Below are 25,846 nucleotides of genomic sequence, written 5' to 3' on the forward strand. Positions count from 1 at the left end.
TATGGCCATGTCTGAACTAGGGTGGCTTGGTGAGCAAAATACCAAAGGATTATACCCAGATCTGTGACTGGGGGTGAATGTTTTGCCATTGTGCAACATTCCGTCCATCATCTTGCGTGTTTTGCTGTTCACCCTATGTGGGAAGGGTATGCCCAGACGTGTGTCCCTTGTTCACTACGCCACTGGAGTCAAGCTATCCTGGCTGAAGACGGCTGATAGCCAGAAACCGGTCCTGGGATGCTTGATTCCGCTCCAGGAAAGACATGGCTTGGCAGTTTGGTCTGGACTGTTCCCATGAGGCACAGGGTCAAGACTGATTTGCATATGGCCATGTCTGAACTGGGGTGGCTTGGTGAGCATTATAACGATGGATTAAACCCAGATCTGTAATTGGGGGTGAATGTTTTGCCATTGGCAACATTCCGTCCATCATCTTGCGTGTTTTACAATTTGTTAAAATACACCTCCCGGATGTGGTCCTCTTGCAGGAAACTCGTCTGATCGGTAACACCTGTCACACGCTAAACAGATGGGGATACACATTGGCGATTCATGCCGGCTGTAATTTTCCATATGTCATTGACCATTCAGAGACAGATCCGTTGAGGTGCTTTGCAGAGATCTCGGGAAAGTGGGAGGGGCGCAGACTCAATCTGGTGACGGTTTACATTCCGCCAGGTCTCCAGACTCAGTCATATCACGATCTGGGTGGGCTTCTCCTTTCCCTACCAGAGGGGCAACTCCTAGTTGGTGGGGACATCTTGGCAGTGGTATCGGGCCGCTTGGATAAACACCCACCTCAGGACATAACCACTGGGCACATGTGGCTCTCCAATCTCCTGGAGATTGATCTCTGGCGTCTTCGTCACCCGATTCTACAACAGTATACTTTCTTTTCAGGCCCACACCGCACTTTTTCAAGGATAGATTATATCCTTACACCTCTGCAGCAGGACACCACAATTCGAGAGAATAAACACTTGGCGAGAGGTATTTTGGACCACTCCCCTATATGGGCACATCTCACTGTTGGGAAACAGAGGGTGGGCTGTGTTGCACCCATAAACGCCTGATTTCTTCGCAATGCTTAAACCAAGAAGAAAATCACTCTCTCGATCAACCAATACTTTCAAGAAAATGTTGGGACTGTGGAATCTCCGGTAGTCCTCTGGGAAGCATTTAAAACTGTGCTGAGGGGATAAGCCCTCTCCACAATTGCTGGGCACCGCAACGAAAGGGAGGCACAGATGTTGACCATTGAGAGCGACCTTCTCGCTCGAGAGGGGGCAGCGCAGAGTGACGGAAGTCCAGGAATCCTACACCAGATGCAACTTAAAGCGGCTGAGTAAAAGGCTTTGGCCACTGACTCTGCTAAGACCATAGCAAGGGTCAGGGACAGCTGACTGTACGACCAAGGGGACAAAGCGGGCAAATTAATAGCCTGGTTAGACAAAAAGAAGCAGGCGCAGAGGGTGGTGTCAGAGCTTAGGGCCGAATCGGGGGCCCTCCTTACTGAACCTCAGGAGATTATCAGGGAGTTTGCATTTCCTAAAAGTATACATCAGGGGGGTCTGATCTTCTGGAGGAAGATTCATCTGCTCTATTGGTCGACATTAAACTGCCAACCATTGCTGACAACGATCGAGAGACTCTGGAGGATGTGCTCAAAACAGAGGAACTGGCCAGGGCCATCAACGAACTTCGGCCCGGTAAAGCCCTCCGGCCCAATGGTCTCTCAATTGAGCTTTACAAGCTCAAACCCGATTGCTTGGGTCAACACCTTGAACACATGTTTGAGGCCTGTAAAGAGAAGGGTATATTACAGAGAGACCAAAGCATCGCTACACTTGTGGCCATTCCTAAAGAAGGGAAACCAAGAGAACTGTGCACCTCCTACAGGCTATTATCATTGTTGAAGGCTGAGCCTAAAATCCTTGCGAAGGTGCTCGCTTACAGGATCAAGCCGATAATCACCACGTTGGTCCATCCGTCCCAATCAGGCTTTATGTCCCACCGCAACACTGCACTTAACGTGTGCTGCCTCCACGGAGTATTAGGACGCTGCCACATGATCCAAGAAGATGCGGTGGTGGTCTTGTTGGATGCTGCAATGGCGTTCAACATAGTCGAATGGCCCTACATGAGAGTGGTTCTCAAGAAACTGGGCTTTGGTCCCAATTTTATTGGTTGGGTGCACCTCCTTTATACTGAGCCTTTATCTCTGAGGTGTTTACTCTGGAGAGAGGGACGCTGCAGGGATGCCCCTCTCACCCCTGCTTTTTGCCTTCTCCCTGGAACCACTTGCGGCCTGGATACGACAAGATCTCTTTCTAAGGGGGCTCAGATGGGCGGAAGCGTCGGAGGACCGGATTTTGGTTTACGCAGATGATATCCTCTTGTACCTTGCGTCCCCTTTTAAATCCCTCAGGGTGGCCTTAGACTTTTTTACCAGCTTTGGGAAGAAGTCAGATATAGCATTAATTGGGGGAAGTCACTTCTTTACGTCCTCCATGGGGCCCCCCGGCAATTCAGCGCAATTGCCCGATCAAGGTGGCCATGGAAGGGTTCGGGAATTTGGGAATTTTCGTTTCCAAGGAGAAGGCAACTAGATATGAGAGTAACCTCCTACCGCCTTTGCAACGGTTTAAGAGGGATACCGCCATTTGGAAAAGACTCCTGTTGTCCCTATTGGGTTGGACAGCACTGTTCAAGATGATGGAGCTGCCATGTTTTTTATATGCCCTCCAAAACTACCCAGACTTAGTCCCACAAAAATATTTTGCTGACGTTGAGGCCACACAGAGATACCTTTTATGGGCCGGAGCGCCATGGATATCCCTCCAGAAACTCACACTGGGATGGTATGATGGGGAATAGCACTTCCAGACATCCGGAAATACTACTGGGCAGCACACCTCTCTGCCATAAATCAGGGTACGTACTGCGGTGGGGATGATCCTGGCTATGGTATGGACAGGTGGCTCCTCCCGGGTGGGAACTTCGAGGTTGCACTCTATTCTAGACCCAGCAGATACCACACACGGGACCTACAAAACATTCTATCCAACTTTGGCACAATGTTAATCGTAAACTTGGATGGGCTGACAAACTTACACTAGCTACCCCGCTCTGGGCCTCTGAAAGATTGGACACATTGGGTCACACAAAAGGGTTTCGCAACTGGGACCTGATAGGGATATTTCAAATAAAAGACTTGTGGGGACCCAACGGGTGGTGACATTCGTCTCGCTTCAGCACACTTAGGACTTGGCACATACGAAGCACTTTCGATATATGCAGGTCAAGCATTCCCTCCAGGCAAACATTCTACCCGGAACACAGCTCCCGGAGTCCTCCCCCCTTGAAGACAGACTATTATATGGTCACATTCCAGAAAAGGCTATCTCCCTCACATGCAAAAAACATATAAACCACACCCCAGACCCTCTGCTTGCACTTCGGAGAAAGTGGAAGGCAGACAGGCTCAAGATTGACGATGAAGCCCTCTCCTCCCCCAAAGAAATAGCAATATCGGCAAAATTGAGGTTGATACAACTGAAAGTTCTCAATCGAGTCTACATTTCTGGGACCAGACTGGTGTTGATGGGCCGGAGTGAGGATGGGCTCTGTAGGAGACAATGTGGAGAGGTGGGGATGTTCTTACACATAATGTGGGGGTTCCCTTTGCTGCAAGCTTACTGGAAGCGGGTACACAATTGTATGCGTGTTGTCTGGGGGGTAGAATTGCGGCCAGAGGTTAAAAGGTGCCTTTTGAACATCTGGGAACACACGGATCTATCAGCAAAGGACAGACTGTGGGTGACGCTGGGGTTCGCAATTGCTAAACGGATTATAGCACGCCTGTGGGGAGCGGTAACACCTCCAATGCTCAGTGCATGGAAGAAGGACATGGACTGGTGCATGCTTCAAGAAAAAACAGTCTATGTGGCCCGGGGTTGCACCTGGAAGTGGGTAGCAGTTTGGCCAAAATGGAATGAATACCTAGGCAATCTGTGTGAACCTCCCCTTGTCCCTTACCTTGACAAATCACCAGCACTGTAAGAGACTTATGCATTGCTAACATCTTGTATGCTTTAAAGAAAGTATACCACTCTGCAGTGGAGGCTGACTGCAAGGCATGTCCTGTGGCCCTGCACCCAGCTTGCTGTGGGCATCCAGCTGAGGCAGTGTATAGAGCTTGGTTGTGCACAACTGTGGCTCGCTGTAGCCAGGCTCAGCACCTAGCCCACCTATTTAGTGATTGTGATTTCCACATTATATGTACATATTGCGCTTCATGAACTTTTGAGTGTGGATTTCTCTCCTCCTGTTCCTTCTCCAACAAGACTTAGCAATGTTTTACTCTCCTCTGCTTCTGCATGTAATCTCTCCCTCTGACACATTGAATATTCCTTCTTATGTTTGGATTTGAAATGCCTCCTCATTGTTTAAGTCCTAGAAGAGTAGTGTTCTAACATCTCTCCGCTGAGGTTTTGGTCACAAAGTTTACATGTGATCTGGCACACATCAAGGGTATGATTCAGAAAGGTGACTTTCACTCTTGAGTAAATTTACTGTATTTCAAAAATCACAAATTTCTAGTGTAAAGCCCCTGATTTGGTAGGGTGTCTAAGTAGCGATACCAATTTTCTTTCCTCCAGCTGTTTGTCATGAATTGCACAGACTCTTTCTTGAACAGGTACTTCATATCATTCAGTCTAGACAATTCCTTCTATAGAATTTAAAGCTCACTCTTTGATTCAATAATATGCAGGGACTGCGGGTCCATTTCCACTCTTAACTTATCACAGATGGTATGAAGTTTCTTTCACACACTTTAGTTCACTCTGCTGAATCTCCTCCATACACCATTGTGACACTTTCATCTCTTCTCCTGTTTCCAACCGTTTCCAGAATCTTAGCAAACCCACTTGTACCTGGACATCCCATGAGGTCACATATAGCTCTAATCTAATTGACTGTAACATTGATGAACTAGGTAATGACATCAGTGCTTTTAAACATTTCCCCTCTTTGCAGTTTCAAGTATTTTTCTCTACTAAACATAACATTTTCCACCGTACTGCATTTGTGGAGGGATCATTGCATTGAAGGCCTTCAGCAGTTGTCTGTGGGACATGACACCATAGCTACGATTACAAATTTTCAACCCACAAACTGAAGCTAGGGCTTTAACTTTCTGGGCCTCCAGGTGCGTAGCCCATTTTAGAGACTTGTCAAACCATATTCCAAGGTATTTATACTGGTTGACAATTTCTAATTTCATTTGCCCCAAAAACCAATAAACATTTGATTTATCTTCCCAAAGCACAGGATTTTTGTTTTATCCATATTCACTGTAAGGCGTTTAGTAGCACAATATGTGCTGAACGCATTTAGCTTTCTTTGCAGACCCAGCTCTGTTTGGTCAAGTATTACTATGTCGTCTGCATACAGTAAACGGGATAAATGCTTCCCCTTGACTTTTGGACTTGAACTGGTCATCAAAGAATATGGTAGATCTGCGAGGAACATTGATAAAAGAAGTGGGGCCAATACGCAACCCTGACAAAGGCCATTATTTATCACTATTTCCAGAGTCAAACCCCCCATTGTATCTTTAATGACATGTGCCCAATTCTGTTGATGCAACTCTTGAATTATTGGTAGGAGATGCTCTGGAATATTATAACTTCTTAGCGTCTTCCAAAGGCACTCCCTATCAACTAGGTCAAATGCTGCTCGGAAATCAAAAAAACAGCAGTATAATCTACCCTGCTGCTCCATGTATTTTCGTGCTAATGCCCATAAGGCAAAACAATGATCTATCATAGTCATAGACAATCCCCTTTATTCGATTAATTAAAATCATAAAAGTAAAAAAACATATAAACAAAATTAAACTAGTCCCCCTTTAAAAACAATTTCATACATTCTTAAAACCTTATTTTATATCCATAAAATTACCTAAATAGTTCAAAAATTATAAGGCCAAGCCATAATATGCCGAATAGTTAACAGTTATTAACCTAACAGATCTATTTTGTTTAATTTGCATTGCTAATAATTTATTGTTGAGTGCTCCTCTTTGAAGCCTCCTTATTCCACCGGTACGATCGAATGTAAATCCCCCCAGTCCTTTAATCTTCCCAGAATTATTTTTTAGAACCCTTTCACTCCAATATCTAACAGATTAATTATTCTGTAGTTCTTAGGATCATTCCTATCCCCTTTCTTGTGCAGAGGCTTAATCACGGTCTCCCTCCAGGATTTTGGGATAATTCATGAATCTAAGACAGCTAAAAACATCTGAGAGAGGAATTGTGCTCACCAGTCTAGCTAAGTTTTAATTATCACAGCAGGTAGAATATCTGGCCCAGCAGCTTGGGTTTGATTTAACTTCCCAATAGTTTACTTCACTTTTTCTACCGAGAAGGATGATTGTAACTCTTTTGCTAACCTTCCTCTAAGGGCATTTCCCTTACTTATTACTGACACCTGAATAGCCATATATAGTTGGCCTAGATAATCCTCCTAGGCTGCCTCATCAACTACACAGCTCAGGGTTCCAGGGGTCCGACCTGAGGCATCCTGGATCAACTTCTAGAACTCTTTCACATTTTTTGTTTCTATTGTTTCCAGTAGGTTATCCCAACATTTTTGTTTGAAAATTCTCTTCTTAGACCTTACAAGTATTTTATGTTCTTTCTTTAGTGTATTTAGATTAGTTAGACCCCCTGATCATACCTTAGCCGAAGGGACCTTTCTACTCTCCTTATTATCCTTTTTTGTTTCCCTACACACAGGATCAAACCAACTTACTTGCTTTCTGAGTGTTGAATTTATATTTTTAGCACCCTTTTCCTCCCCTTTTACTTCAACTCAAAGACATTGTACAACCTGGATAATTGTAGCCTGAAACTATATGACCTTCTGATCAATAACTTCCTCCAATGTTATATTCTGTTGGAAACTCGCTAATGTCACTAGACATTCATCTGTTAATTTTGTAGCCGGGCGTTTTGGGTATGACATAGTTTGAGGAAGGACTCTTTCACAGTGTTTTATGGGCCCTCTCCTTAATTCATAGTAAAGGGCATTATGGTCACTTTCCTTTCGCTGGATTACCTTGAACTTTTTTACCCTATCAAAGTTCCATGCATTCAAGAACACATAATCTATGAGGCAGTGTTGGTTACCTTTTCTAAATGTCAGCTTTGTTGGACAATCAGATTCTATACTATCTTTTAAACTAATTAACCCCTTTGAACCCAAGAATGTCCCTAAAGCTTCATCTTGTTTAGTCATAGTGCAAGTAGGGAATAGTGCTGGCATTAAATTGAACACTTTTATGATTTCTTTAAGCCAAGGATCTAATATTTTTAGATTTCGTTTGTGGTTAAGATCCCCCATAATGACTAACAGATTATTTCCATATTTATCACACACCGAGTTCATTACCTCCTTAAACAGCCCCATTTCCCTTTCATACTCCTCTTGAGAGCCCCATTGTCTATAAATGTTCACCATATGTTACGAAACATATATCTAAAAAGATATAAAAGGGGCGTGGCCAAGATGGCGGCGGAGTGAGACGTCTTTCTCGGTCCCTCCGCCGCCGTTTCCCTAATTGCATTGTTCTCAGCCTTGCAGGGGGTCCTGCTTTCGACCGGAGGCGGCCAGGGGCCATCAGGATACTTCCAGGCAGCCTCCGGTGAAGTTTCCGGTCCTCTGGTCCCGCGGAGACAGGCGCGGCACCTTGCGGCAGCGAGACCAGGAGCAGTGCCCGGAGTGCGTGGTGCACGTCGCCGGCGGGCGATCACTGTGGGTCCCGCTCGGAGGCCTACCTTGGCGGCATTTCACGCCGGGCGCCATTACTGTCGCGCCCCTCAGCAGCGGAGGGCAGCACACAGCCTGACTGCGAGGAGTACAGTCCCAGTGCTCAGCGAACGACGTCCAGCGGCGCGAGGACGACAGCGGCAGAACCGGACCCCGCACTGCTCTGGTACCGCCAGCGACCACCTGTACAGGGATCAGGCCTGGGGGACCCGCGTTGGCCAAAGGGGTCTTCCTATCATCGAGAAGCGGTGAGGTTATAGGCCTGCTGGGGGTGCTCTGGGGAGCCCGCGGCCCGGCCTGCATTGCGCTGGGAGGCCTGCCGCGCGGCAACATCGTGCTCCCCCTCCCCCCCCCTCGCCCGGGCCGGCGGTGGTGAGGGCGCAGAGGCGGCATACAGGGGCAAGAGACTGGAAGCGACGGCGACGCCCCCCCCCTGGTCCTATGCCGGGATCTGGACTTTGCCTACCGGCCCTCCTGCCTACGGAGGAACTCACCCGGGGGTGCCTACCGGGGGTCTGCGGCAGTGAACCCTTGCCTTGGTGGGGACAACGTGGCCGGTTAACCCGCACTTGGAGGACGCCCTGTGGTGCGTGGGCTGCAGGAGTGCACGCCGTGAGTGTCCAGTGAGCACGGCCCTCTTGGCCCCGAAGTCAGAGGGGAGGCTCCACCCTGGTGTGCGGAGGGACAGCGGTATCATGGCAGCCAACAGGACGAAGAAGGACAAGGAGAAGGAGAAGGCCCTGAAGGAGGGCACACAGAGGAGCTCGCCGCTGAGGGCACCCGCGGTGACGGACAGGGCCACGGCGCCAGATGAGAGTGAGGCACCGGCCACCAAAGCTTTCATGCGAGAACTTTTCCAAGCCATCAAAGAGGACATTCAGGAGCTGCGGTCGCAACTGGCCTCGGACCTCAAGGAGGTAAGAAGAGACGTCGACGCCATTGGAGATAGAGTGGTGACCCCCGAGGACCACGACTTGGAGACGGCCGGGGACATACACAGGCTCCAACAGGATGTCCTCCGCCTTACTGAGCAGAATCTCGACCTGCAGGCCAACGCTGAGGATTTAGAGAACAGATCCCGGCGCAATAACATTCGTATCCACGCAGTCCCATGGAAGGGTGAGGGGTCGGACTTGCGAGACTATGTCGACGGCCTCTTCCTCCACGTCTTGCAGGAAGAAGATCTCCGCGAGATTCAGCTAGATAGAGTCCACAGGGTCGGCCTGCCGCGTGGAGCCAACGCACCCCCCCCCCAGATATCCTGGTGGGCGTCCATGATTTTCAGCTCAAAGAAAGGATCCTGAAAAAAGCCCGTGAGCACAACCCACTCATGTTCCGTGATCATCGCCCGGTGCTCTACCAGGACTTGGCAGCCTCCACCTTGACCAAGTGGAGAGGCTTCCGCCCAGTCACTGCCTTCCTGAGGGAACAGGGCGTCCCCTACTCCTGGGGGCACCCCTTCCGGCTGGTCTTTCGATGGAAGGGGAAGCTGGTCCAGGTGCGTTCTGTGGAGGTCGCCCGCGAGCTATTGGGAATGGAGAGTGCTGACCCTGCTGCTGATGCTGAACCCTCATCCCCCCCTCCGAGGACTCGTTGTTGCTCCACGGAATGGCACACCGTGGGCAAACCATCGAAGCCTTCAGGCCCAGATCTGTCCGTCAGTCTGCAGGAAAGAGATGCAGCGGTAGCGTCAGTAGTAAAGGTGACGGAGGCGCCCGAGGGGACCTGAGCAAAATGGCCGGACACTTCCCCTCTGCAAGTTAACGGCTGGCGGTGGAGGGTCCCGTATACAGGATTCTGATGGGTAATGTACTGTCACGTTCCCCGTGTATATTGTCCTGTATCAGGATCTGGGTGGCTGGTGGGATCAAGTCCATGCCCCCAGCCCTTGGGACTCTACTGATGAACTCTTGTTTTCCCCTGATGTCCTTTCATGGGGGGCTTTGTCAGACTGTTGTTGTTGTTGGGTTTGTTTGAGGGGGGGGTCCGGGTGGGGTGGGGTTCAGGGGAAGGGTTGGGGAAGGGGGGGGGGGGCACTCCGCATCAGCCGCTGGTCCCTGTTAGCTAGATCCCTGTCTTGCCCTCTCGATGGGAAAGGATCTGAAAATTGTTAGTTTGAACGTCCGAGGCCTCAACAGCCCTGTCAAACAAACGGCGATCTTGTCACTACTGGAGGGAGCGGAAGGCGACATTTGTCTCCTGCAGGAGACACATCTCCTTGCCAAGGACACTAAAAGGATGAAAGATAGGCGCTTCCTTACCCAGTTATGGTCTTCCTGTGGCACGAAGAGGCAGGGGGTGGCGATATTGATCAGCGCCAAGGCGCATTGTAAGGTGCTGTCCCAGGTAGTAGATATCAAGGGTAGGTTTTTGGCGGGTAAGATTCAATGGGGTGACTCCCACTTCACTGTAGGCTCCCTCTACGCCCCCAATGTGCAGCAAGAACCCTTTTTAACCTCAGCGCTTTCAGATGTGTTGGCCTCCCCTGATCCCTGGGTTTTGGTGGGAGGTGATCTGAACATGGTGATGGACCCAGCGCTTGACAGGTCTGAAGCACGCTCCCACGCGACCGGCGCCGTCTCCAAAGGGGGCCTGCTCTGGCTACAGGAGGGGGGACTTCATGACGTGTGGCGCCACCTGCACCCCGTAGAGCGCGATTATACCTAATACTCGGCAGCGCACAAGTCCTACGTGCGCTTAGATCACTTTCTTGCCTCCACCTCCCTGCTTCCCCAGCTTTCCTCTGCGGAGATTGCGCCGCGCTCCCTTTCTGATCACGCGCTCATTTCTGTGCTGATGTCTGGGGGGTCCGGCGGGCAGACCCGCGGGGGTTGGCGCTTGCGCGATTCTCTTCTCAACTCTGCCTCCGTCGTGGACCGCTTACAAGACACGATCACGCAATACCTTGCCACCAACGATGTCGACGACATGTCCCTTAGCTCGGTCTGGGAAGCGCTTAAGCTGGTCGTGCGGGGCGACTGTATCACGATCTCGGCTTCCCTGGCGAAGCTGCGCAAGGAAAACCGCGAGGAACTCGAGCGCGACTTGCGCGGGCTAGAGGCAATACACAAGCGGACTGGGGTGCAGAGGGTCTGGAGGGAATTGGAGACAAAGAGGCGCATGCTAAAACACTTGGACCTCGATAGGGCTGAGTACGCACTCTTACGCGTACGCCACAAATTTTATCTTAGCGGCGATAAAGGGGGCAGGATGCTAGCGCATCGTTTGAGGGCCCGGACACAACAGGCGATGGTCTCGGTCATCAGGGACGAGCACGCGGTGGAACAGGCGGCCGACGCGCGCATCGCGGACAGCTTTCAACATTTCTATCGCGGGCTCTATACGTTCGACCCCCCTGACCCCGATCGGGTCCAGGCCTACCTGGCAACTTGCAATATTACTCCCTTCTCCCAGAGTTCGGTAACGTCTCTCGACGCGGAGATACGCATCGAAGAGGTTATCTCGGCAATATCTTGCCAAATCACAGGGCCCAGATGGCTTCTCAGACTCCTTCTATAAGAAGTTCTGTGGTGTCCTGGCCCCCTTCCTGACACGTCTCTTTAACTCTTTCAGGGACTCGGGGAACGTGACTCCGTCCATGACCGAGGCGGTGGTCACTGTCATCCACAAAGCAGGCAAGGATGCCAAGGAGTGCGGCTCGTACCGCCCCATTTCACTTCTTAATATAGAGATGAAATTGTTCTCTGGCATCCTAGCAGCCCGCCTTAGCTCGTTTATGGACGGCATCATTGAACCTGACCAGGTGGACTTCGTACTGACGCGGCAAGGTGGCGAGAACACCAAGAGGCTCCTTCACCTGATGGAGTCGGTTCATCAGTCACGTACGCAGGCGTGCTTCCTTTCCATAGATGCCGAGAAGGCATTCGACCGGGTCGATTGGTCGTATATGTTCGCGGTCCTACGAAAGTTCGGATTGGGAGACACTTTTGTCAATTGGGTCCGCTGCCTCTATGCTTCCCCCCGGGCCACTGTCCGAGTGAATGGTTGCAGGTCGGCATATTTTCCGATCACACGCGGGACTCTGCAGGGTTGCCCTCTCTCACCCCTGTTATTTGCGCTCTACATGGAGCCGTTCGCGCAGCATCTTTGGGACAATGCGGCGTGCAGGGGATCCGCTTCGGGGCAGAGGAGCACAAGGTGAGCCTTTACGCCAACTACGTCATTCTGTCCCTCACGCATCCGCGTTCCTCTCTGAGACATCTTTCCCAGGAGCTAGAGGAGTTCGGAACGGTGGCTGGCTTCAAAGTCAACTATTCGAAATCCCAAATCCTGAATCTCTCGGTGCCGGAGGAGGAGGTCTGGGCTCTCCGGAAGGACTTCGCGTTTCAATGGGTCCAGACAGACATCCCGTACCTAGGGATCCAGTTGGCGCCCACGATTACCCAAACAGTTGCCCTCAATTACAGGCTCCTCCTGGACCAAACAGCCAAGTCTGTCTCGGACTGGTCCCGGCTGCAGCTGGCCTGGTTTGGCCGCCTAGCTGTGATAAAGATGACGATCCTCCCTCGTATCCTCTATCTTTTTCAGATGCTACCCCTGCGCCCCCCCCTGGGGCCTTGAGGAAACTTCAGCGACTGCTGCCCACGTTCCTGTGGAACCACAAGCGCCCCCGCATCGCACTCGACCGAATAATGGTGCCCCGAGATGAAGGGGGCCTGAACTTCCCGTGCGTGGAGGCGTATTACCAGGCATCGTGCTTACGCTTCATCCTGGAATGGAACAGGCCCATGTCCAGCAAGCACTGGCTCTTTATGGACCAGACAGTGGTGGGACGTAACATCTGGCGCGAACTCTGGCTCCCGCATAAACACCGGGCCTGGGGCCTTTATTCATCGCCGGTAACCTCACCGACGCTAGCGGTGTGGGATCGTCTGGTGTACAGACGCGGCTGGACCACCTTCCCATCGCCACTGACGCCTATAGTTGACAACCCGGAGTTCCCTCCGGGATGCGCTTCGCCGGTCTTCCAGCGATGGAGGGAGCTGGGCTGTAAGAGGGTGGGACACCTCTTTCAACCGGAGGGACTGATACCGTTTTCCACTAACTGCCGGGAATACTTCGAGCTGAACGATGCGGATGCCTTCCATTATTCGCAGGTCGCACATTGGGTAACACTCCCTGCTAACATTGCTGAAATGTCCGGTCCTATGACGCCCTAGGAACGCGGGGTAGCCTTTAAGAAGGAAGATCGCAGACTTATCGCTGAACTCTATGCTTTTATTATGAAGCGCCAAAACACGCAGCGCTTCAAGGCGCAGGTTAGATGGGAGACGGAGTTGGGCCGCCCATTGACGCGTAAGGAATGGGACAAGATACACTATCGCGCACACCACACAGCAGCCAATGTTGCCGGAGCTGAAGAGGCCTTTAAAATAGTTACATACTGGTATCACATGCCTGCGAGGATCCACGGGTGGGACCCCAAGTGCTCGAGTCTCTGCTGGAGGGGATGTGGCATGACAGGCACTTTGACACCTCTGCTTTGGCACTGTCCCAAATTAGTGCGTTACTGGAAGGCGGTTCTAGATGACATAGACAATGCTTTTGGTATCACCTTTCCCAGGGCTCCAGAGCATGTACTGCTGGGCTTACCTCATCCTAAGGCGTTTCCCTTGCGCTCCCCGCCGGGTAGACAGATAGCGCTGGCGCTCCTGGCAGCACGCCTGGTAATCCTTGCACGGTGGCGCTCACCAGACGCCCCTGACCCGAGGGACTGGATCAGGCGACTTTGGCTGCTGCTGGGCCTGGAGCGGCTCTCCCTGTGTGTGAATGGTAAAGGGGATACGTATGCTAAGCTCTGTGCTCCCTTTATACACTTGCTATCTCGGGACTTGCGAGAGGTCACCTGCCCCAAATTTCTACAGATATTGCAACTCATTCCGTTAGAACCGCCAGGGCGAACACCTGAGAGTCCTTGGCTCGCCCTTGGAATGTGACGGGGTCCCTGGGCGTGTGGGCTTAGTTGGATACCTGATCCATGCTGATGCGGAGGGGGTGGGCGGGTGGGAGGGAGGGGTGTCCGGGGCAGGTGGGTGGTGGGAGGAGTGGGTAGGCTTTTGTTTCTTTTGGGTTGTTTTTTTCTTCTCTGGTTTTATAAAAAGCAGCATCGATGCCCTACATGGTTGCACCACCTGGCTGACAGCCCACCTTCGCCGGGTCGCCCTCCGGGTTGTAGACCTCATGGCTGTGTTTTTGTGCTGTTCCTCTACGCTCTGCGGGCCGGTGGATGTAGGCAGCCTAGCTGTGTTCACTGCTACATGTCTGCTGAATAAAAATTGTTTGATTCTAAAAAGATATAAAAACTTGTTATCCATCAGCACCAAACCATTACATTTCTTATTTGGAAGACAAATACAAGATTTACTGCCCATCATATATATATAAATTGGAAATAAAAATGCCAATATGCAAAGATGAAAATGACAGGTTAAAAGGCCTAAAACATCAATTAAACCATAGAACGTGGAAAAATAGTACATACCACAACATACACCTATAGATCTAAAAGTGGTTGTTGATCACAAACCAACTTTTCATTTCTTGACTGGTTAGCACGTATGGAATTTACTATACAACTGATTGGTAATTTGCAGATAAAATGCTAATGTGCAACGTTAAGATGCGGCTAAAGTGCCAATGTGTGAGGTTAAGATGACAAATAAAAAATAACCATGTAATGTGCAAATGTTTACGTAACTTGACGAAATAGGGAGCAGCATTTGTCCCTTTCTCTAGCAACCCATCCCTGCATGACGATGCACCCAAGGGATTTTTATTGGGTCTCTTCACTGACCCCCCAACTCCTCCCATGTCCTACCTATTTCTCAACCAAGGTTTTAAAAATTGCCAGGAACACCACTCATCTGATGTTCGGTATTATATTTCTTGGGTCCAACAACTCCATCACTGCAGCTCTACAGGACCTGATTCTCAAGCTATTAAACTCTCTTCTTAACAAACGTCTTCGCTAATTTATTAGTACAGTAAAATACATTGAACGTGCTAGAGTCTGGACACTCAGATGACATAGGCGAAAACTCTTGTCTTCTCCTTGGCAGCCTTCTCTCCATTTTGGAAGGAAATCTAGTGTGGCTACCTCACCAAGTCTTGGTGCCAGGAATGTCTGTTTTACCTCCCAATTGTAAGGTGCTTTGAAAAGTGGCGATTCTCTTGAGGTTGAATATGGTTTCAAAACCAGCCACCCATGAAGAAGCTTGGACAGCTTTTCTTTGTCTGCTATCCAACTGTGCAGCTTAATCGACTTATTTACCATTTTCTTTGCCCAGATATATTGGCATTCCATGGATTACTGAATTCAAGCCTCTCAATGCTGCTCTCCAAATATTTCTTGCAGTTAATTCCCCCGTTGGAGGTTGATTTCAATCCAAACTTTCGACGCACGGCTTAAGCTTGAAGCCTGGTGTGTGTTTGTGTGCCTTTCATTTACCGGAGCAAGCTGGAGCATGATGATTTATTGGCGGCTGCCGTGCCGTCGAAAGTGCACCACACCAAGAACCTGGAGGCCACGGGGGTCCTCATTTGCGGGTCCTCGCATGTGGGGCACATTCCTTGGATTTAGGAAGCTGCTGCTGCCGGGACCTATCTACAGGTCTTTTTAAACCAACAGAACATTTTCTAACGAGCACTGTGAAAGGATTGGGACTACACCTACCTTAATGCATAGCGCAGACTCATCTAGAGCAGCCCATCAGGGGGCGTGCTATCAGCAGATAAAGGGCGTGATTGGTACCAGCTGGTGCTCCTTTTCATTTTCCACATAAGCCTCTGAGGAAGAATGTATTTGAAATGCGTCAGGCAGTGGGATTCTGACTGTGAAGGGTTGGCAGACAGACGTTTCTGTGCCATTTATTAAAGGCTTAAGCTTGAAACCTGGTGTGTGTTCGTGTGCCTTTCAATTACCGGAGCAAGCTGGAGCATGATATATATATATATATATATATATATATATATATATATATATATATATATATATATATATATACCAGCCCGTCCCGACCTTGTCCGGGAGCATTCAGGCTTCCCCTTCCCCCGCCTGCCCGGACATTGCCCATCAGCCCATGCCCCCGCCCGCCCCATCCCCCGCCTGCCCCGACCCCCGCCTGCCCCAGTGTAAGGTGCGTTCATCTGTCTTCGTGGTGGGGTCTACTACCAAGTAGATTCTGACAGTGAATGGGAAGACAGATGAGGTGGTGATTGTTATGCCCCCGCGAATCTCTGACTTTTGCCTCTGTGCTCCATAAAGACACACATGCATCTATTCATTATTAAAGCGTGTTGCAGTAACCCCAAATGGTAGCAGGAGTATCTGTGCATCCCAACATCTCGTCCCCCGCCTGGCCCGACATACTACAGCATGTTGCAGTAACCCCAAATGGTAGCAGGAGTATCTGTGCATCTTGTGAACTTTCCTCAGCCGATCCTTGTCCCCCGCCTGGCCCGACACCCGCCTGCATTGTCCCCGGAGGCTTACCTGATCCGCCGCTCCTCAGTTTACCGCTCTTCGCCTTTCTGCTCTTCACCACGGCCCAACAACCGCCTGCCCTGACATTGTCCCCGGAGGATTACCTGATCAGCCGCTCCTCAGTTTGCCGCTCCTCGCCTCTCTACTCCTCATCGCCTGTCCGCCGCCGCTCCTCCCCTGCACCATGTCCGCCTCTCTGCTGCTCCCACCGCCGCTGGCCTTAGGTCACCGCTACTCCCACACGCCATGCCCGCCGCTCCTCGGATGCCTCTCCTCCTCGTGGTGACGTAAGCACGCACGTCTTGGCCGGCGCTACTTTGGGGGGGAATAATTTAAAAAAAAATATAAACATTGTAAATAACGTTTTATTTTGACATTTATATAGCCTCTAACCATCTACACACCCTGACGATTTCAACAGAGTTTTGGGTGTGTAGATTGGCGCAGTGGTTCCCGAGTTTACCCGCCTGAAAGTTCTTACTTTATTATAGTAGTATAGATATTAGAGAGAGAGAGAGATAGAGAGTCAGGGATAGAGCGACAGAGAAAGAAGGCGAGAGAGAGCATATACCTTTAAAGATGTGAAGAAAAAGTACTTCCGCTGTAAAAACTACCATGGTAACAGTTTTTCTGATGTAATGACTCCCTAAGTAGAGCACAGCAATGTAAAAACCTACCTTGCTCTCGGATTCTTTGTCTTCTGCTTGTATGAAATTATGGGCACCAACTCTGAACATACAATACAACCTGAAATTTCATCTTTTCATTTTTTCAAGATAGGCCCCAAGCATTACACACTGCCTCTAAGCTAACCCTGACTGATTTACTGCCAAGCTATCAGGGGGTTAAGCACAGGTTATTTTGGGGTTTGCTTCTGTTTCACCCAGACAAGAATTGTAGTTGATGCTTGAATGGCCCACCCACCCAAACTAATAACCCAATTTCTACACTGGTTTGTGTCCAGGCCCCACTCAGCATGGATTTCAACCTTGTAAGGCTGGGGTTTGTTTTAGGATCTGGTCAGGTCAGGCTATGCACCCAACTCCCACACATACCCTACCCCTTCACATGCCCTAAACCTGTTGTGCACACCTTTCAGACACACACAGTGTGGTTGGCAACATGGTTTGGCCTTAGGTCTATGGCAAAGAGGCCTGTAAAAAATCAGCATTACAGTGGTGCGTCTAAACACTGAGTGAATCTGGGATGGTGTTAAACTCAAAGTCTATGAGGCAATGGTTCCCTAGAATATAGATTCAAAACAGCAAAACAGCATTTCAAAAATACAATCAGTAAGAAATGAGTGACTCAAAAAGGGAGACTGAGATTAGTATTTAGAAAAACCATAAAGGTGTATTACAAAAATTCAAAGATACAATACTGAAATAGTACAATCAGATGCAGCAGTAATCTAATTGAATTACATAAAAGACAATTGCCATGTAGGCCTTCAAATGCAGAATAAAATATTAATCAGCAAAAAACAAAGAGTAAGTCAGTAAGAAATTGGATAGCATAGATAGAAAAGGGCAAAAAGATTTCAAAACAAGTTCTGTCACATCCTCAAATATAAGGGTTCCTTGACAAGATGTGCGACCAATTGGTCTGCAGAATAAATTGCCAATGCTAGCAAATTATGATCACACAGCTGAATGCTGCGACCCAATGCACAATTAGATTATCGCTCTGATCACTCACCTCCAACTCCAAAACACTTCCCCTATAGACTCACAAGAAATACAACTCTCGGCAAAGCACTTCCTCACAGTGTGGCCTCTTAACCATTGAATAATGTCCCTCAGTAACCCACAACAATTTATGAGGTTATATGCAAATGCAGTTACAATATAATACAGATACTCTGAGTCTATGACCTTGCTGTCTCTGTAGCATACTGGTGCAGCTGTGCTGACCTTCAAGTCTGCTTTCAGGTTGTTCTATTAGGGCAAGCAGCCATGTATCAGATAATACTGTAACTGGACATGGAAATGTTCACTTGCGCTTGAGCTGTATAAGGGCTCATGGACACAGTTTTGTTCTGCTTAACCCAGGGTGGAGTTCGTGGAGTTGCACTTACCGAAGCTACGCGAATTGCAAAAAAAACTCTGCTGCAGTACGCGAAGCTCCGTGAGCGGCGGAGTACGGTAGAAAAATGCTGTTCACAGTGGGTGCACCATGCCAAATACTTGTCCGCACTGTACAATCAATGTGAATAGCACCATGCACAGCATAAGCTTACTTTTTCTGCCGTTCGAGTAGTTTTTTACTCGAGCTGCAGCTTTCTCAATGCGAACGGGCAGTTTCTCAACGCGGTAGTCGCCAGCATACGCGACCACTCGCAATGAGAAACCTAAAACTTCCGCATTGAAAAATCTCGCCTGGAGGTTTATATTCCAAGCTCACACTCGCCAACTTGATGTTGACGATCACGAGTGAGGAAAATCTCGCAGAGAGGTGGATTTTTCTCTCTTGCACTCACCAACTTGACGTTGGTGAACACGAGCGCAGAAAAAAACTTTGCTCCACGAAGCGGAGTTTTTCAGAACTCTGCGAGCTCCACGTAACGTGGAGTGTGGAAAACTCTGCAAAGTCCACGAGCGGAGCGGAGTTCACCGCCCAGGCTTAGTTCTGCTGCAATATTCCACCCCTCTGCCTCCCACCTAGGGTTCGCTTCTGGACAGTATTTTAATGGAATGGTTGGTACGTTAATATCAAGAACAAAAAAAATTGGGAACTCAGCCAAAGCAGATATCGTTCCCTATATAAATCTAAATTTAAAATAGGAAATACAAGACATAATTTGTTCAAAACTGATTTAAATCTGTCTAAACTATTTTATATGATTAATAAAGAAAACATCAGGATTGGACCGACAAAAATTAGAATACTCCACCTTTAATACCGAATCTTTTTCTAGTACATGTCCATGGTCCTTTTAGATGTTCAAAACACGGACAAATGGTCACTGATTCTTCTGGCAAAGGTGGCACTTGTTCCCCTTTGAAAAGCAGAAGAGCTGTGAAACATGGAGACCACATATTTCTTCTATCTACCAACCATTATTAAGAAATAAATTAGGTCATTGTGTGCTGAAAATGCCCACATTAGTGCTTTGATTTTCAGGAAGAAATTGTAAAAGGCACCATGGAACAGTTTGTCTCCAGTAAATATTGTGGTCTGGGGGCATGCTGATTGTGCCCATTGTAATTGCTCTGTCCTGTCCTGGAGCTGTATACAAATAGCCCAATGTTTGTTAGACTGCAGTTAGAAAAAAAATAAGACCCTCTCCTCAAAGTATGCACTTTCATCAATGTTGGTTATAATGTAGTTAGATACGTAAATTCACCTCACTGAAAATATTATACACTTACTTCATATTTGTTTTAAAATAGGGTTTAGAATAGTACTCTCACCCCCTGGCTGTCAATTATATGCACTATTCCCAATATTCGTCAGACTGGAGTTAGAATAGTAAATGTGTCCCCTCTCCAAAAAACCAAAAATACACTTACACCAAAGCTTAATGGGCTGGAGTTAGAATCCTAAATCTGATACCTCACTGTATGCACCTTACTCTTTATTTGGAATAATTAATAGTAAACCTAAAGCTGCCAAATGAACGCACTTTCCACACTGTTTGTGAGCCTGGAGTTAGTATAGAATGTTTGCCCCGCATGTACACACTTTCCCCAATGTCTGTAAGTCTAGAATTAGATTCATAAATATAACCACCCAACCCTGAAAGGTATTCATTTTCATCAATAATTTTATAGGATTGTGTACTTGAATTGTTTATACTTGTTTACTTTTAATGAATGTGGATTCGAATTAAATTACTGCATGTTACTTCATCCTGGAATTTATTTACGGGGATATGAGCATATCAAATTGAAAGTGTATATTTTTAAAATGAGTTCATTCTTTTCTTTGTGTTGTTTCTCTGCATTGTCTTTTTTTTAACTATTCTCTAATTTGTCATTGTTTAAAGTGTACATTTGTGTTATATATTTGCAAAAAATATGTATAGTAGGCCAACAAATGTAAAATATGGATTTCTCATTTGTTAAATTACTAATAAGTGTATACATTTATATTGTGTTTTAATGTATAACATAAACTCAGAATATTATTTTGAAGGATTATTTTCATTTGTATAATAAATATATTATAATTTACAATGTAACTGTTTTATCTTTATTGATTACATCATTTTTAAGTGTTTTATACATTTCAGAACTATGCTCCCGATTCACAAAGGCAATCTGAGACAAAAGTCTAACTTTACGACTTTTGGCATTCACAAAGGTCATTTACGAGTCTTTTTTTTTACTTCTGAAATCAGGACAGAATCTTCGACTTCAGCCGTACTCTCTGCACCCGAGCTGTACTCTCCAGCTCAGGCCGGATGAAGTGTAATTAATGGGCCTGAATGCAATTTTTACAAAAAAGGAACATTAGGAACAAGTGATAAATGGTAGAGGAGGTCATGAAAAATAGTTGGGGCAGGGAAAAGGGTCTGGCCAGATACTACATCATATCCCAGAAATGTTTGCTCCTTTGCATCATGGTACATGCAGTCAACAATTTGCGCTTCCCTCGGTGTTGACTACAGTGTTACAGAGATTCCGTCCCACCTGCAGATATAAAGATATGACTAGTAAATTACCTCTCTGCATACCAAAAGTCGTAACCATAGACTTTTGTCTCAGATTGCCTTTGTGAACCAGGCCCATTGTTTTTAATGTAATGTTTTAACCCCTTGCATGCTGATGACGGCCCCCATCCGTCATGCACTACAGCGCTTGTGTGCTGATGACGGCTGGGGGCCGTCATAAAACCGCCCACTCGTGATTTTGCCGCACAGGCGCGGAATCGCGACAGCATGCAAGGGGTTAATGGCAATGTTTGTATTTTTATGAATTATACATAATATTATATTATATCATATTATATTATATTATGTTATATCATCATTTCATATTATATTATATTGTATATTATTATAATATATTAGTAGGTATACATATCATTTTATTTTAAATTACAATTAATTATAATGTTAAGGCGAAATAAAAACACATACTTAGCAACATAATGCTAATATTTTGGGCCATAATATTTTGGAAGTCAAAATCTTTAGTATTAGGTTACATCTAGGTGAAGCCAATATTTTGGATCTTGATTTTCTACATCAATATTGTTGTACTATGCTATTTTTGTAGTCAATAGAGTAACATACAGCCATTGTAAATGTGTTTACCACTAAATTTATTTTCATTAATAAGCCCCAATAGTTTATAGCAAAACAAACAAAATGGTGGATCGAATGTTGCACAATGGCAAAACATTCACCCCCAGTCACAGATCTGGGTTTAATCCGTTGTTATTTTGCTCACCAAGTCACCCCAGTTCAGACATGGCCATATGCAAATCAGTCTTGGCCTTGTGCCTCATGGGAACAGTCCAGCCCGAGCTGCCAAGCCATGTCTTTCCTGGACTGGAATCAAGCATCCTAGGACCAGTTTCTGGCTATCAGCCGTCTTCAGCCAGGACAGTTCGACTCCAGTGGCGTAGTGAGCAAGGGACCCACGTCTGGGCATACCCTTCCCACAAAGGGTGAACAGCAAAACAAACAAGATGATGGATGGAATGTTGCACAATGGCAAAACATTCACCCCCAGTCACAGATCTGGGTTTAATCCATTGTTATTTTGCTCACCAAGCCACCCCAGTTCAGACATGGCCATATGCAAATCAGTCTTGGCCCTGTGCCTCATGGGAACAGTCCAGCCCGAACTGCCAAAGCATGTCTTTCCTGGACCGGAATGAAGCATCCTAGGACCGGTTTCTGGCTATCACCTGCCTTCAGCCAGGATAGCTTGACTCCAGTGGCGAAGTGAGCTAGGGACCCACGTTTGTGCATACCCTTCCCACATATGGTGAACAGCATAACAAACAAGATGATGGATGGCATGTTGCACAATGGCAAAACATTCACCCCCAGTCACAGATCTGGGTTTAATCCATTGTTATTTTGCTCACCAAGCCACCCCAGTTCAGACATGGCCATATGCAAATCAGTCTTGGCCCTGTGCCTCATGGGAACAGTCCAGCCCAAACTGCCAAGCCATGTCTTTCCTGGACTGGAATCAAGCATCCTAGGACCAGTCTCTGGCTATCAGCAGTCTTCAGCCAGGATAGCTTGACTCCAGTGGCGTAGTGAGCAAGGGACCCACGTCTGGGCATACCCTTCCCAGATGGGTGAACAGCAAAACAAACAAGATGATGGATGGAATGTTGCACAATGGCAAAACATTCACCCCCGTCTCAGATCTGGGTTTAATCCATCATTATTTTGCTCACCAAGCCACCCCAGTTCAGACATGGCCAAATGTAAACCAGTCTTGGCCCTGTGCCTCATGGGAACAGTCCCCCACAAACTGCCAAGCCATGTCTTTCCTGGACCGGGATCAAGCATCCTAGGACCGGTTTCTGGATATCAGCCGTCTTCAGCCAGGATAGTTTGACTCCAGTGGCGTAGTGAGCAAGGGACCCACGTCTGGGCATACCCTTCCCACAAAGGGTGAACAGCAAAACAAACAAGATGATGGATGGAATGTTGCACAATGGCAAAACATTCACCCCCAGTCACAGATCCGGGTTTAATCCATCGTTATTTTGCTCACCAAGCCACCCCAGTTCAGACATGGCCATATGCAAATCAGTCTTGGCCCTGTGCCTCATGGGAACAGTCCAGCCCGAACTGCCAAAGCATGTCTTTCCTGGACCATAATCAAGCATCCTAGGACCGGTATCTGGCTATCAGCCGTCTTCAGCCAGGATAGCTTGACTTCAGTGACGTAGTGAGCAAGGGACCCACGTCTGGGCATACCATTCTCACATACGGTGAACAGCAAAACAAACAAGATGATGGATGGAATGTTGCACAATGGCAAAACATTCACCCCCAGTCACAGATATGGGTTTAATCCATCGTTATTTTGCTCACCAAGCCACCCCAGTTCAGACATGGCCATATGCAAATCAGTCTTGGCCTTGTGCCTCATGGGAACAGTCCAGCCCGAACTTTCAAGCCATGTCTTTCCTGGACCGGAATGAAGCATCCTAGGACCGGTTTCTGGCTATCACCTGCCTTCAGCCAGGATAGCTTGACTCCAGTGGCGAAGTGAGCTAGGAACCTACGTTTGTGCATACCATTCCCACATATGGTGAACAGCATAACAAACAAGATGATGGATGGAATGTTGCACAATGGCAAAACATTCACCCCCAGTCACAGATCTGGGTTTAATCCATTGTTATTTTGCTCACCAAGCCACCCCAGTTCAGACATGGCCATATGCAAATCAGTCTTGGCCATGTGCCTCATGGGAACAGTCCAGCCCAAACTGCCAAGCCATGTCTTGCCTGGACTGGAATCAAGCATCCTAGGACCAGTCTCTGGCTATCAGCAGTCTTCAGCCAGGATAGCTTGACTCCAGTGGCGTAGTGAGCAAGGGACCCACGTCTGGGCATACCCTTCCCAGATGGGTGAACAGCAAAACAAACAAGATGATGGATGGAATGTTGCACAATGGCAAAACATTCACCCCCCGTCTCAGATCTGGGTTTAATCCATCATTATTTTGCTCACCAAGCCACCCCAGTTCAGACATGGCCAAATGTAAATCAGTCTTGGCCCTGTGCCTCATGGGAACAGTCCCCCACAAACTGCCAAGCCATGTCTTTCCTGGACCGGGATCAAGCATCCTAGGACCGGTTTCTGGATATCAGCCGTCTTCAGCCAGGATAGTTTGACTCCAGTGGCGTAGTGAGCAAGGGACCCACGTCTGGGCATACCCTTCCCACAAAGGGTGAACAGCAAAACAAACAAGATGATGGATGGAATGTTGCACAATGGCAAAACATTCACCCCCAGTCACAGATCCGGGTTTAATCCATCGTTATTTTGCTCACCAAGCCACCCCAGTTCAGACATGGCCATATGCAAATCAGTCTTGGCCCTGTGCCTCATGGGAACAGTCCAGCCCAAACTGCCAAGCCATGTCTTTCCTGGACTGGAATCAAGCATCCTAGGACCGGTTTCTGGCTATCAGCCGTCTTCAGCCAGGATAGCTTGACTTCAGTGACGTAGTGAGCAAGGGACCCACGTCTGGGCATACCATTCTCACATAGGGTGAACAGCAAAACAAACAAGATGATGGATGGAATGTTGCACAATGGCAAAACATTCACCCCCAGTCACAGATATGGGTTTAATCCATCGTTATTTTGCTCACCAAGCCACCCCAGTTCAGACATGGCCATATGCAAATCAGTCTTGGCCTTGTGCCTCATGGGAACAGTCCAGCCCGAACTTTCAAGCCATGTCTTTCCTGGACCGGAATGAAGCATCCTAGGACCGGTTTCTGGCTATCACCTGCCTTCAGCCAGGATAGCTTGACTCCAGTGGCGAAGTGAGCTAGGAACCTACGTTTGTGCATACCATTCCCACATATGGTGAACAGCATAACAAACAAGATGATGGATGGAATGTTGCACAATGGCAAAACATTCAGCCCCAGTCACAGATCTGGGTTTAATCCATCGTTATTTTGCTCACCAAGCCACCCCAGTTCAGACATGGCCATATGCAAATCAGTCTTGGCCATGTGCCTCATGGGAACAGTCCAGCCCAAACTGCCAAGCCATGTCTTTCCTGGACTGGAATCAAGCATCCTAGGACCAGTCTCTGGCTATCAGCAGTCTTCAGCCAGGATAGCTTGACTCCAGTGGCGTAGTGAGCAAGGGACCCACGTCTGGGCATACCCTTCCCAGATGGGTGAACAGCAAAACAAACAAGATGATGGATGGAATGTTGCACAATGGCAAAACATTCACCCCCCGTCTCAGATCTGGGTTTAATCCATCATTATTTTGCTCACCAAGCCACCCCAGTTCAGACATGGCCAAATGTAAATCAGTCTTGGCCCTGTGCCTCATGGGAACAGTCCCCCACAAACTGCCAAGCCATGTCTTTCCTGGACCGGGATCAAGCATCCTAGGACCGGTTTCTGGATATCAGCCGTCTTCAGCCAGGATAGTTTGACTCCAGTGGCGTAGTGAGCAAGGGACCCACGTCTGGGCATACCCTTCCCACAAAGGGTGAACAGCAAAACAAACAAGATGATGGATGGAATGTTGCACAATGGCAAAACATTCACCCCCAGTCACAGATCCGGGTTTAATCCATCGTTATTTTGCTCACCAAGCCACCCCAGTTCAGACATGGCCATATGCAAATCAGTCTTGGCCCTGTGCCTCATGGGAACAGTCCAGCCCGAACTGCCAAAGCATGTCTTTCCTGGACCATAATCAAGCATCCTAGGACCGGTTTCTGGCTATCATCCGTCTTCAGCCAGGATAGCTTGACTTCAGTGACGTAGTGAGCAAGGGACCCACGTCTGGGCATACCATTCTCACATAGGGTGAACAGCAAAACAA

This window comes from Lissotriton vulgaris, chromosome 8 (genome assembly GCF_964263255.1).
Source record: "Lissotriton vulgaris chromosome 8, aLisVul1.2, whole genome shotgun sequence".
Taxonomy (NCBI): Eukaryota; Metazoa; Chordata; class Amphibia; order Caudata; family Salamandridae; genus Lissotriton; species Lissotriton vulgaris.